Genomic DNA, 13551 nt, shown 5'->3' on the forward strand with positions numbered 1-13551 from the left:
GATCAGGATGCCAACCAAGACAGAGCAGCCATCATTGCTGCCTGCTACTCTACTTGGTACCCCCAAATTAAGATCAATCACTCGAGTCCCCATTACCTTGAGACTCTGACCTTCCCACAACTATGCAGGACCTTTGTATAACTAAGATTTCAACAGATGCCCTCAGTATATTTAGAGGGGAGATCCTGGGAATTCCCCATATGGATTGTAAATGTGCAATATACAATGTACATGGATGCAATCAGGAAGAGGACATCACAGACTACCTGCTGACTTGCCCCCTGTATACAATGCCCAGAGGAAAATTTATACTGCCAATTCTTAATTAGCTTCCAGGTTGATCTGTACAGGAAGTGACAGTTGGAACTCCTAGCAGATAACCATTTACACACCGAATAGCCAAATTTGCACTGGCAGCCAAGAAGCTCCGTTCCAGCTATGTGAATGCACTCCAATCTTAAGTCTTGATGTTGTAAATTTCTTTTCATGTTGTAAACTGCTACAGGTCACATGCATGATTTTAGATGAAAATTTCCTTTTATTCTCTGTTGTTCATTGTAAAAGCCTTTGGCTATACAGTGGTACCTCGGTTTACAAACACAATTGGTTCCGGAAGTCTGTACTTAACCTGAAGCGTACTTAAGCTGAAGTGAACGTTCTCATTGAAAGTAATGGAAAGTGGATTAATCTGTTCCAGACAGGTCCGTGGAGTACTTAAACTGAAAATACTCAAACCGAGGCATACTTAAACCGAGGTATGACTGTATACAATAAAAATGATTTATTGACTTGGACTAAAAATTGGGAATAACTTCTTACTGTAAGACCTACCTGTAAGGTTTTTAAGCAGAAGCTGGATGGTCAACTGTAAGGGATTCTTCAGCAGTGATTCCTGCATAGCAGGGGGTTGAGCTAAATTATCATTGTGGAACCTTCCAACTCTACAGTGCTTCTACGTCAGCAAGAAATCTCAGCAGGAGGGGGAGACAACCTCGATTCTTCACAAGCCTAACTCACCTCCGCCTCTTCCAGTCTCTGCTTCTGCCTCTGCTTCTGTACTGCTCTCTGCCACATACTCTTTCTGCTCACTAAACCCTGTTACCTCTTCAGCTTCTGACACCTCTTCCTCCCAGTCTGCTCCCTCTTCTCCATTTGACCAATCAACATTGTTCCCTCACCAGTTCCTAGGCTCTGAGCTTTCTTCCCTTGGAAGTTCCCCAGCTGGTGCCTCCCACCATTCCTCTGCATCCAGCCAGTCCATGACATTCTATGACTACTCAGGGCTGGTAACAGAAAACAGGAACCGCTGGAGCACAATAATCTGGCACTCAGCAGCAGTGAAATGAGCATAATTAAATGCATGCCAAAGCACCATGTGACCATGACAGTACCCTTAGGTAGCTTAATCCTAATTGTCTGGGCTCTTTCAACACCATTGTGTTGATATCCCAAAGAAGTGCACATTAATATTTAAACAAAGTCGGAGCTGTGCTTCTGAAATGGAGACAGAAACAAGTGCAGTAATTTGCACTGAAGAAATGCAATGCTCCCCCTCCTCTCAGAGAGGAAAGAAAAGCCAGAGGGTGAAGTGGATATTGCATTCTGTTTCAGCTTGAGTTCAGGATCATAAGCCTTTAAATCATACAAGTACATTATTAAGGCATAATAAACATGCATACTGCCCATTTGCCCAAAGTATTGTTTTCAAGGAGGTAAAGGAAACACATTTGTATGTCTGGAATGAGATGGCTGGGCGGGGGCAAGCAGTTCTTGGCCTCTTATCAAACAGCATCCACTGACTGCGATTCTCCTCGATAGACAATTTCTCTCTCATGTCCCATGGTCAGGGATGGTTATGCACAATATAGGCTTATTTAGACATAATTGAGGAGAGAGCAGTGGCAATTAATGGGTACAGGCTTTTCTAGATTCAGTTAATTTATTGTATAGTTAGGGGTAGGGAAATCTTTTTCAACTCAAGGGCCACATTCCCATCTCAGCAGTCACCTGGGGGCCACTTGCCTGGGGTGGGGGAGGCCAGAGGTGGAGCACTGAATGTTAAGTTTCCTCTTGCATGGGAAGCTCGTTCCTACATGCTCTCACAAACTCTTATCTGTCCTGCATCCAGGGATGAAAGAGGTGTTACAAGAGAACAAAAATGCGTTCCAGCCACAGAGCTGGCCTTACCATTAGGCAATGAGAGGTAGCTGCCTCAGGGAGCAAATTTTGAGGGGTTGGCAATAGGAGTGGGGTGTTTGGGAGTGAGTTGTGTGCACCACATGCCCTGCATGCCTTCAGTTAGCCTGCTGATCATCGGAGCTCGTCTTCACACCTTTGCTGAAGGACAATTCAGCTCTCCATCCAATCTGTACATGGAAAGGGGAGGGTGCTACCTTGTCATTTGCCTCAGGCAGCAAAGCGTCTTGGGCCAGCCCATTACCACGATAAAAAATTAGGGTAATCTGTTTGTGGGTATTTATGCAAAATTAGTTCACTACATCTCTGTGGATTGTTCACATCTTAAACAGGAAACATATTTGCTCATGCTGCGTGTTTGTGTCAAGAGACATTTCATGTGTAATAGTTTCAATGGCTCACAGCTACGAGCAATAAATCTTTATAGTGTTGCATCTCTATGGGATGTGCCATAAATTCTTCTTGGATTTGCTAGAGCCAATCGGAAGCAGTAAGCCGCTGGCCTGGGCTCAGTTCTAGACAGGTTGGGGGAGTAACTCTGCTGCCACCTTTGCCCCCATGCTGACCTCCTTGCCTCCCCCTCCCCCTCCCAGTCAGCAGTAGTGACTCAGATATAAGGAGCACCACTGCCTAACCACAGTGGGACTCCAAGGGTCATCTAGTCTGACCCACTGCAATGCAGGAATCACAACTGAAGAATCTCTGGCGTGTCTAATGAGGACATGGCCCGTAACAGCTGCAATTTCTGGGCATTTTGGATCTTGAGTGAACATGGGAAACCTTAGTGCAGGCATGTCAAACCTGCAGCCCTCCAGATGTTTTGGACTACAATTCCCATCTTCCCCAACCACTGGTCCTGCTAGCTAGGGATCATGGGAGTTGTAGGCCAAAACATCTGGAGGGCCGCAGGTTTGGCATGCCTGCCTTAATGCAACTGGTGAAACTGAAAGTTGTTGTTGTGTTTTTTTTTGTTAATGGGTCCAAGCGAGTTAATTGAATCAGTCTAAAGGAGACCAGCATGCAATTGTAGTATATTGTACATCAGTATAACCAACATGCCTATAGTCCTCCTGGTCCATTCTAAGAAGCCTGCTCAGACATTTGGTATACACCAGTATAAACAACTGAGCAGGGCCCTATATGTGTATTTACTGAAAAGCTACCACTCTATTTTTTCCTGCTATGCGGAGGTGACCTCTGTTACAATAACTTTCAACCATGGTGGCAACTGCCAATTCAATTCAACGACACTTTTGTGCTTTGTTTTCAATGTTTGGGCTGACTTCTGACCTCTTTGCTCTTCTGGCCCACAAAGCTCTTTCTGTGGCTTCTCCAAAGTTTCCCAGCAGAGAAGTGGCCCCTATAGAATGGGGAGGAATGGAGGCTGCTTTGCAGCTCATTGGCTTCTACCAAGGTAAACAGAAAAGAAAGGAACAAAGAGGGGTCCCTCAGCAAAGCACACCACATGCCTCTTGCATTGCTTTCATATTGCAGGGGAAAGGATTTTGGTCAGAAACCCTAGAGACAGGAAGTGGCTTCCAAGTCCTCTTTTGGAATTTAAAAGAAAGGAGAGTCATGTGAAGATGGAGAGTAAATTAAAGAGTGGGCGGTGGTGTGTGTCTTGCATAGTTCATGTTATTTTAATCACATACAATGAAATGGGGAAGGTGAAAAGGAAGGGAATGAGGAGTGATCATAAGGAGAGATGATAAAAACTGTCAGTTTTAGTTTCTCTCAGCATCTCATTTTGTCAGGCTTAGGTTCAGTGTACCACATTAGCTTGCCAATCCATTTTTATAGTCCTAATTGAAATATATCAGCATTTTAATGCAAATTTCTCTGAAAATACACATTTCTAGAGGTAACTTTTCCAAATATAATGCATTTCTCTGTCTCGTTTTTGCTAACATATGCATTTTTATGCATACTAAACCTGGCATTTGCATTTTTGTCCATATTACCTGACCTTTAAATGTAAACTGGATCAATTTTCTCCCTAATCTCTAGTGTTCTGAATTCCTCAATTCACCACACTAGTACTAGGTCTAGGAGTGTAAATTACAGGGAGGGTGTTTTGTCTCATACAACAAAATGGAGCAGGGAAAAGTAGGAAGTGGCTTTGGGGGGGGGGAAGCATTTATTTATTTATTTATGCAATTTTGTAAAGTTGTTCTTCATGTCTTCTAAACAAATTGTGGCTGAATGTCAACAAGTCTGACATACCCACCAACATTTCTCCGATGAAAATAGAAAGTAAAAGTGGGGTATTGCAGGCTCCAATCAGAAACTGAGACTGTTTCTCTAAATCAGGGACATCCCTGGAAAATAGGGAAAGTTGGAGGGTCTGGGCAGAAATAAAGATGGTTGGTAACAGCGGCAGAGGAAGCTGATTGGGCACCTGGGGTGGTGCCACTCCCGGGGGCTAGGCCAGCCACCCACAAGGCGGGGCGAGTCAGGGCAGGACGCTTTGCAGGGCCTCAGAGGAGTCTGCCTGCCTCCTCCCACCCAGCCACCCTACAGCTGAGGGGGAGGCGGCAGGCAGACGATTTGGGGCAGTGTGGAGTGCGGGCGCCCAAGCCACTGCATCACTTCCAAGAGAGACATGTGTCTCAGGCACGCTGCAGGCCTTGCGGTGAGTGCCACCCAGCATTTTGTCACCCCCCCCCAGTGGTGACACCTGGGGCAGACCACCCCTACCACACACCCCTCCCTCCATTCCTGGTTGGTAAGACATTAGACCTGGGAGAATATAGAGACTCCCATCGCAACAATGGGAATGTGCAGTAGCTTTGGACAGTTCCTGAACAGGGTGGAAATGAGGCTGTTTTATAGCAAGTCCAAAGACAATCTTGTGGACACAAAAAGAAATTATCTTAAATTGTTTGGATTGGCTAATTCTGCAGTTACTTACCTCGAGGAAGACAGCCTTAGAAAATGGCCAGCACTTTTACTCACTTAAGTGACTTAGAATCATAGAGTTGGAAGAGACCACAAGGGCCATCCAGTCCAACCCCCTGCCGAGCAGGAAACACAATCAAAGCATTTTTGACATATGCCTGTCAAGCCTCTGCTTAAAGACCTCCAAAGAAGGAGACTCCACCACACTCCTTGGCAGCAAGTTCCACTGTCGAACAGCTCTTACTGTCAGGAAGTTCTTCCTAATGTTTAGGTGGAATATTCTTTCTTGTAGCTTGAATCCATTGCTCCGAGTCCGCTTCTCTGGAGCAGCAGAAAACAATATTTCACGCTCTTCTATATGACATCCTTTTATATATTTGAACATGGCTATCATATCACCCCTTAACCACCTCTTCTCCAGGCTAAACATACCCAGCTCCCTAAGCTGTTCCTCATAAGGCATCGTTTCCAGGCCTTTGACCATTTTGGTTGCCCTCCTCTGGACACGTTCCAGCTTGTCAGTATCCTTCTTGAACTGTGGTGCCCAGAACTGGACACAGTATTCCAGGTGAGGTCTGACCAGAGCGGAATACAGTGGTACTATTACTTCTCTTGATCTAGATGCTATACTCCAATTGATGCAGCTCAGAATTGCATTGGCTTTTTTAGCTGCTGCATCACACTGTTGACTCATGTCAAGTTTGTGGTCTACCAAGACTCCTAGATCCTTTTCACATGTACTGCTCTCAAGCCAGGAGTCACCCGTCCTGTATTTGTGCCTTTCATTTTTTTATTTTATTTTTTTGCCCAAGTGTAGTACTTTACATTTCTCCCTGTTAAAATTCATCTTCTTTGCTTTGGCCCAGTTGTCTAATCTGTTAAGGTCATTTTGAAGTGTGATCCTGTCCTCTGGGGTATTAGCTACCCCTCCCAATTTGGTGTCATCTGGACTTGGCTTGATTGCTTCTTTGGACAAGTTTTAGAAGATACTGAATAAATTAATCCACCTGAAATCCAAACAGTGTGTGCATGGTATTTCAAAAAACAAAACAAAACCCTGACATAAGAAACACCACTTATATTGGCCCCTACTTCTCTATCTGGAATAAGGTCTGTTGTGTTGACCCAGTTGCCTAGGGGATGAAATGCCAGCTTTGCAAACAACAGGCAAGACTAGTTTGTAGAGTGAAGCCAGAGGGCAAAGTTAATAGATGAGGCAGGGAAAGGAGCCTGGATGCTGAAGATGGAAAAGAGCACAGCGTGCGAGTGTCATAAATAAACTGAGACTTCTGGGAGCCACTTTGACCATGCACACTCTGCCATGGGTGTGACCTTCTGAACTCCGTTGTATACATCAATTTAAATGTGTGGCATCAGAAGTAGTTGCATCTCTGAATCTTTGTGTTTGAGGCTGGCAGCTGGCATTGGCACTGGTGGGCTATTGTCAAGGCCCACACCCTTGCAAGGATGGGGGCATTGTTAATCCCTGGAACCTGCTGGTTCTGATGCTGCTCCTTCCTGGCTATCACTGCCTGTTCACTTACCATCTCTGAGCATGCAAGCAGCTACCAGAATGTTCAGTTAAGAGCAGCAACATTCAGTCGCCATGCATGGTTTTCTTTGGTCATCTTGCCTAGGGCCCTCCGAAGCCTGTATGCTTCACTATAAAGGTAAAGGGACCCCTGACCATTAGGTCCAGACTCTGGGGTTGCGCGCTCATCTCGCATTATTGGCCGAGGGAGCCGGCGTATAGATTCCAGGTCATGTGGCCAGCATGACAAAGCCGCTTCTAGCAAACCAGAGCAGCACACGGAAACACCGTTTACCTTCCCGCTGTAGCGGTTCCTATTTATCTACTTGCATTTTGACGTGCTTTCGAACTGCTAGGTTGGCAGGAGCTGGGACCAAGCAACAGGAGCTCACCCCGTCACAGGGATTCGAACCGCCGACCTTCTGATCAGCAAGCCCTAGGCTCAGTGGTTTAACCACAGCGCCACCTGGGTCCCTATATGCTTCACTATAAGATTTGCCAATAGCAGCCATACAATAAATTGCAACGTGCACAACATGACGTATGTGAACGTTTACTGAGAGAGTCAACTGCAGCACATGGTTAAGATAACCAGGATAATTCTGTCTTCTTGGTTCATGAAAGAGTTCAACTGAACCCCAGATATACTGCTGTCTGATTTTATATGAATCCTGTCCTGAGTAACTTAAGCCCATGTAAAAACAGGAAACAACAAAATTGAAGGAACTGAGTGTGTTTAAACTCACGCAGAAGTGCCACAGCAGAACACTTGCCTCTCACACAGAAAGTCCCTAGTATGGTTAAAAGAATTTCCAAAGTATTTCCACTAGGCTAGGCAGGCTTCAGGGAGGGAGGGCAGAAAAAAAGCTTCTGCCTGAAAATTTTAGAACTCTACTGCCATGAGAGAAAACAGATCTAGAATGAACAAGAGACTGTTTGATCTTCCTTGTCAGTTCCTGTTTGCACTAGCTCAGCCTCTCCTACATTGGATACAATCTTTAAACATGCCCACATTTCACTGAATGCCAGGGTGAGATACCCACTCTCCCACCTGTTTTGAAGAGAGAAGCAATGCAAAAAGTTTCTGTCTGTGAACAAGTGTGAAAGTAGTTGATGTAGATTTTCTCCCCCACCCCACCCCATGGATGGATGGATGGTGGGCGGGGGGGGGGGATGCTTGCACAACGTTGTGCCTTTGTCTCTTTACTGCTCATTATATGTGGTGTCCATTTTGTGTCATGCCACGCCCCTTTATCTGCCATTTTGTGATTGTTGCCCACAGTACTGTCTCAAAATTCCAAATATGGGCACTGGCCCCAAAAGATTGGTGACTCCTGCAGCACTGAGACAAAGTGGTTTTAGAAAGGAAATAATTGAGCCTACTGAACCCATACACTTTATTTATTTATTTATTTATTTATATATAAAAGTGCATCCTTCTCTTATTTATATCCACATACATAAAATATAATATGTGTATGTGTAAGTACCGCTGTCCTTGTGAATACATGAATAAGTCTTCATTAAAAGCATGGAAGGTACATTTTCTTTCCTTTCCCCTTTTTTCTAAATGCAAAAAATAATTAAACAGATATTTAAATATTTTAACACAAGACGTGGTGATATACCAGCCACAGTTAGGTAGCTGTACAAAAAAATAACTCAACATGCTGCTATGTGAGTTCAATATCTATGTTCATAATGGTGGTGATGAATAAAATATAGGGTTGTGTTTTTTTTTTTTAAAAAACAGCTTTAAAATATTTAATAGACCATGATCATTTTAATAAAACAGTTCATAATAAAAGTTGCCTAGGTTTAAAATACATTTACATACAAACAAATAAGGCTGCACCCTATACATATTTATCTGGAAATAAATACCATTGTGCCTTATAGTACTTCCCTCTGAGAAGACATGTATAGGATTACACTATAAAAACACCATTATGATACTATTCTTACATACTACATCAAAAAAGTGTGTGTGTGTATGTGTGTGTGTGAGAGAGAGAGACCATGATCACTTTTTCCAGGCTCACAACTCTTTAAATAACCTCTGTTTCTAAATGAATCCCACGTTAGAGATTCAAGCTGATGGATAGTGAGAGTCCCAGATTGAACTGGGGCTCTTGATTAATCTCTTTTTCATCATTGCATATTCAGAATTACCAATTTAGTTTGTGCATGGATCTGTTTTGTAAAATAACTAGGTAGCACATACCTTTGGCCCTGTGTCCGAGTGCTCTATTTTCACCCCAGAGCTTTCCCCACAAAAACCCAATCTTTAAAGCTGAAGCGCAACAAACGGCAATTCAAGTTTCAAGTGGATTGCCATTTGCTCCAATTCAGCGGCAAAAAGCAGGCTTGAGTGAGGAAAGTGCCAGGGCAAAAACAAACAAACAAACAAACAAAAAGAGTGCTTGGACACGAAGCTTTAAAGCGCAGACTCTGCCTGGAAAGTGCAGATGAACTGTAAGTGTTCAAACTGCATCACGGCAATCATGTCAAATGTAATTGGTATGAATTGGCCCTGAGACAAATAGTGAGGAAAAGCTTGAAATAACCACAGGTGCATCATCAATGTAAACAAAGATCATTATAGCATTATCTATAAAACCTATTTCTCAACTGATTGAATTCCCCACCTTTCTTCCAATGCACTTAAGACATGCCACAGCTGCATGTGGGCAGAATGCAGGTGTGAATTTTACCTTTTTTACAGTAGGCTAGTTTCTACACAAACTCACGCACCCTTTTCTATCAAGCATGGTCAGAGTTCAACACTCCAGGTATGAAGCAGGAACAGAGAGGGAGAGAGTTCTGAGGGTCAGACAAAGAGGTTGCATTTAGCCTCCAGCCCTGAGGTCCCTCACCCCTGCAATAAGTTCATGGTCACCACCCTACCCTGACTGTACAATAGGCATTGATAGAAGAGCCTTTTATTTGTTCCACGCACTTACTGCATGGTAAGCAATGTATAGATCAAAGAAGCAGAGGCAACAATCAGCCAAATGAACTAAAAGGAGACTTGCATATCTCTCCCAGTGCACTGCCTCCTAGGACAACACCACACCAAGGGAAATGGGTTTATCATTTCAGGCAGTGCTATCATGCTGAGGTTGTAACTCTTTTATGTTAGAACCACACAACCTCACATCTCTGGCAACATCTGTCTCTGCTTTCATTATGTTACTGTGCCCTGCAGAAAACAGCAGAACTGCCCTTGAAAGAGTGATAAGAGTGACCCTGTGAGCAAGAATTGCACTCAACATGAGGCTGGAAAATACAAGAGTTTGCTTAGGACTCTAAGGTATAATCAGCAAGCGGAGTTTCTTCCTGTTCTTTCGCAAGGTGAGGCCGAACTGCTTGCTAATGCATCCACTCTCCAGAGAGGCAGCCACATGAACAGCAACACTCACATATGTATTGCTATTATCTTCCATGTAACTATTGTACTCAAAAAAGCATGAGTCAAGGACATCTAAGGAGAAATAGAATAGCAGTTGGTAGGGCAGATACGCTTTGTTCTCTGATCAACTCCAGCTCTGCTTTGAAGTCTTCACCTCCCAGTAGGACCATATCTGTGAGGAGGGACCATAACTCAGTGGTAGAGTACATGCTTTGCATGCAGAACATCTCAGGTTCAAAACCTAGCATCTCCAGTAAAATGAGCAAGGAGGTGGCAATGAAAATAACCTCTGCCTGTGACCCTAGAGCAGGCATCCCCAAACTTCGGCCCTTCAGATGTTCTGGACTACAATTCCCATCATCCCTGACCACTGGCCCTGTTAGCTAGGGATCATGGGAGTTGTAGGCCAAATCATCTGGAGGGCCACAGTTTGGGGATGCCTGCCCTAGAGGATTGCTACCACCCAGTATAGACCTAAGGTCCCAATACCTTGACCACAGGCTCCAGTGTACCTGGTAGTACCTCCTCTGGCACCCACATAAAGCCTCAATCAATATCACCTAAGAAATCCTACTCCGTTTGTACTGACACAGCTTCTCCTACACTGAATGTATGGCCAGTAGTCAATGATGATGGAAGCTAGAGCCCAACAGTATCTGGAAGGCCAGAGTTTTCCTGTTCCTGATGTAGAACCAAGGTTTGGGAACCTGTGACACTCCCGAAACAAGTTGTGCATGCACACGAAAGCTCATACCAATGAAAAACTTAGTTGGTCTCTAAGGTGCTACTGGAAGGATTTTTTAATTTTATTTTGACTACGTCAGACCAACACGGCTACCTACCTGTACCTGTGACACTCCCATCCACTCTAGCTAGCCTGGCCATGATCAAGAATAAAAGGAATTCTAGCAACATCTGGAAGTTCACAGGTTCCTCACCTCTGTTGTACTGGTTAAGTTTATCTCCTCTTGCTGTAACTAGAAAGAGAAAGAATGTCAGGCAAAGATACGTGATTATAATTATAACATCATAGAATTGTAGAATTGGAAGGGTACTGAGAATCATCTAGTCTAACTCCCTGCAATGCAGAAATCTCAGCTAGAGCATCCATGACAGATAGCCACCCAACCTCTGCTTAAACCAAGGAAAGGGAGTCTACCACCTTTTGTGGGAGTCTATTCCACTGTCACACAACTCTTACTTTCAGAAAGTTCTTCCTGATGTTTAGTTGGAATCTCACAGTTCTGAAAATAGAACCATGTGGATAGCAGTGCAAAAATGTATATGTGGGAAATAAATAGTAATCCTCAACTTGTAATGGAAGTATTTAAGGTTCTTCTGAATTGCTGGGATCTCTGAGAATAAAATGAAATCCTTTTTTATTTTATTTTTATCCATGTTACTTGATAGCACAAAATCTCATATACCCACTATCATCTCAGCTGCAGGCAGGGGATAACAATCTGGTGTTACAGCTTTATTTAAAATCAATGGAGTACCCAATACTACTTCCCAAAAATCTGGGGTGAAGGAAATAGCAAGGTTAGGTAACCACAGCAATACATAAATGGCCCCCACCCATCTTTTGATCAAAAGATGTGTCATTTTGGTATTGACCATCTCCTAGTGGGATGAATTTGCAACAGATATCTTGAAAGATAAAGAAAGCCCTTCAGAAACAGTGTGTGTGTGTACTTCGTAAAGAAGCCAAGGAAATATCAGCCAAGAAAATAATTTAGATTTCTCCAAAGTCACCTAGTATATGGTATTTATGTTTTAGATACTGAAAGGAAAGGATTTGGTTAATTAAATTCAGCAGGGCTGAATTAAAAACTATTTTAGATCTGAGCATCTGTGTAGACCAGGGCCAGGAAATGTTTTTCAGCTAGAAGGCCACATTTTCTTCTGGGCAACATTCTGGGGACCACATGGTAGTGGTGGGCAGAGCCAGAGACAAAGGTGACCAAGCAATCCATGTGAATGTTACCTTTGTACAATGGGCTAGTTTCTACCCACAGCTCTCTATACTCCATTCGGGCATTAACAGAGTTCGAGGACACATTCTTACCAGGAGGAACCATTCTGAATGTGAGTGTGAAATAGGGCTGGTGAGAGGTGTGTGCTGGGAAGAGGTGCAATGTGAATCAAAGCATTTTTCTCCCCAATCCCTACTTGTTGGTAGGGTGGAGCTAGCTTGTTTTCTTAAAATACATGGCATGTTCTATGGACCCCTTCTAAGGCCTTCATAAATTTGGAGAACATAAGTATACATTATCTCCCCTCTCATCACTGTAAGTGTCCCTCTAAAGTTCAATGTGACATTTTAAAATATATGCTCATTAATTATTGAGAAATTTCTTCATTTGAGCTCTAAGAAAGGAACATTCAAGCTCTCCTTTTCTTGCTTCCTCCCCAAAAGAAAACACTTAACACTGCAGACAGGGGCGAATGAAGGCTAACCAACACCCAGGGTGGGGCAAACTGCCGGTTCCACACACGTTGCGCCGCTACTTACGACACATGTGTGGTGTCGCTATGTAGGGCGTATGTGCAGCGTCACTACGTACAGCACATGTGTGTGACACCGCACAAGCGTTGTACATAACGGTTTGCTGCCGGCGCTGCCTGAGCACCGTACGGACGGTGGCGGGAACCTACACTTGCAGTTGTAGAGGTGACGGAGGGATCCCACAGCCGTCCACATGGCGCTCGGGGAGTGGTGGCAGCAAACCGCTACGTACAGCACATGCATTGTACGTAGTGGTTTGCCATCGGTGTCACTCGAACGCCATACAGATGGTGGTGGGATCCTCTGCTCGCGGCTGCAGGGTGCCTTCTTGTCACCCCTCCAGACTTGGCACCCGGGGTGCACCACCCCCGCCCCCCCTTGCGACACCACTGACTACAGAGAAGAGCTTAAGTACAAACAAAAGCCCTGTGCTGATATACAAACACTTTGAGTTTATTCAGTGTTTTGCTCAGCCATACATTCCTATTAATATTAATGAGCACATTTTTGTCCTTTAAAATAAGTATCTCCACAGCTCTCGCCTGAATGTATATGTGTTAAAGTATACTGGCTTTCCTTGATGACAACATCTATGATAACTGCACATTACATAAAGTACTGAATACAGGACAACTTTGTTCCTGCTGCTTTCACATACAGTAGCAAACTGGAATGAAATATACATTAATGCCTCCAGTTACCCATAGGGAAATCGTGTGTGTGTGTGTGTGTGTGTGTGTGTGTGTGTGTGTGTGCAAAATTGTCATCCACACCCTCCTAAGCAAACTTCCCGTTTGCAAACATTCTATTTTAAAAGCATGCAGTCAACAAAATCAGAGCTCTGTTCAGATGCAAACAAAGAAGCATACAAATTTGTGGCATTTGGCTGTTCTAGATGCTTGTTTTGCGAGCATTCTTTTTTGGGGAGGAAAGACTAATAATAACTAATAAGTTACTCTTTTTGGGGGGGAGGAAAGACTAATAAACATAATTTGATTCCCACAG

The 13551-nt window shown here is 43.8% G+C and overlaps 1 long non-coding RNA gene across 1 annotated transcript in view; it reads right to left on the reverse strand.

Annotated features, from left to right (window-relative positions):
* The window catches only part of LOC148685317 (uncharacterized), a 50420-nt gene extending 45258 nt beyond the window's left edge, over window positions 1-5162 (reverse strand). Inside the window, exon 1 of the long non-coding RNA XR_015950378.1 lies at window positions 5108-5162. This is a non-coding gene — a long non-coding RNA (uncharacterized LOC148685317). The remainder of the gene's footprint in view (window positions 1-5107) is intronic.
* Window positions 5163-13551: the final 8389 nt, after the last annotated feature.

The sequence above is a fragment of the Zootoca vivipara genome, chromosome 6 (genome assembly GCF_965207765.1).
Source record: "Zootoca vivipara chromosome 6, rZooViv2.hap1.1, whole genome shotgun sequence".
Lineage (NCBI taxonomy): Eukaryota > Metazoa > Chordata > Lepidosauria > Squamata > Lacertidae > Zootoca > Zootoca vivipara.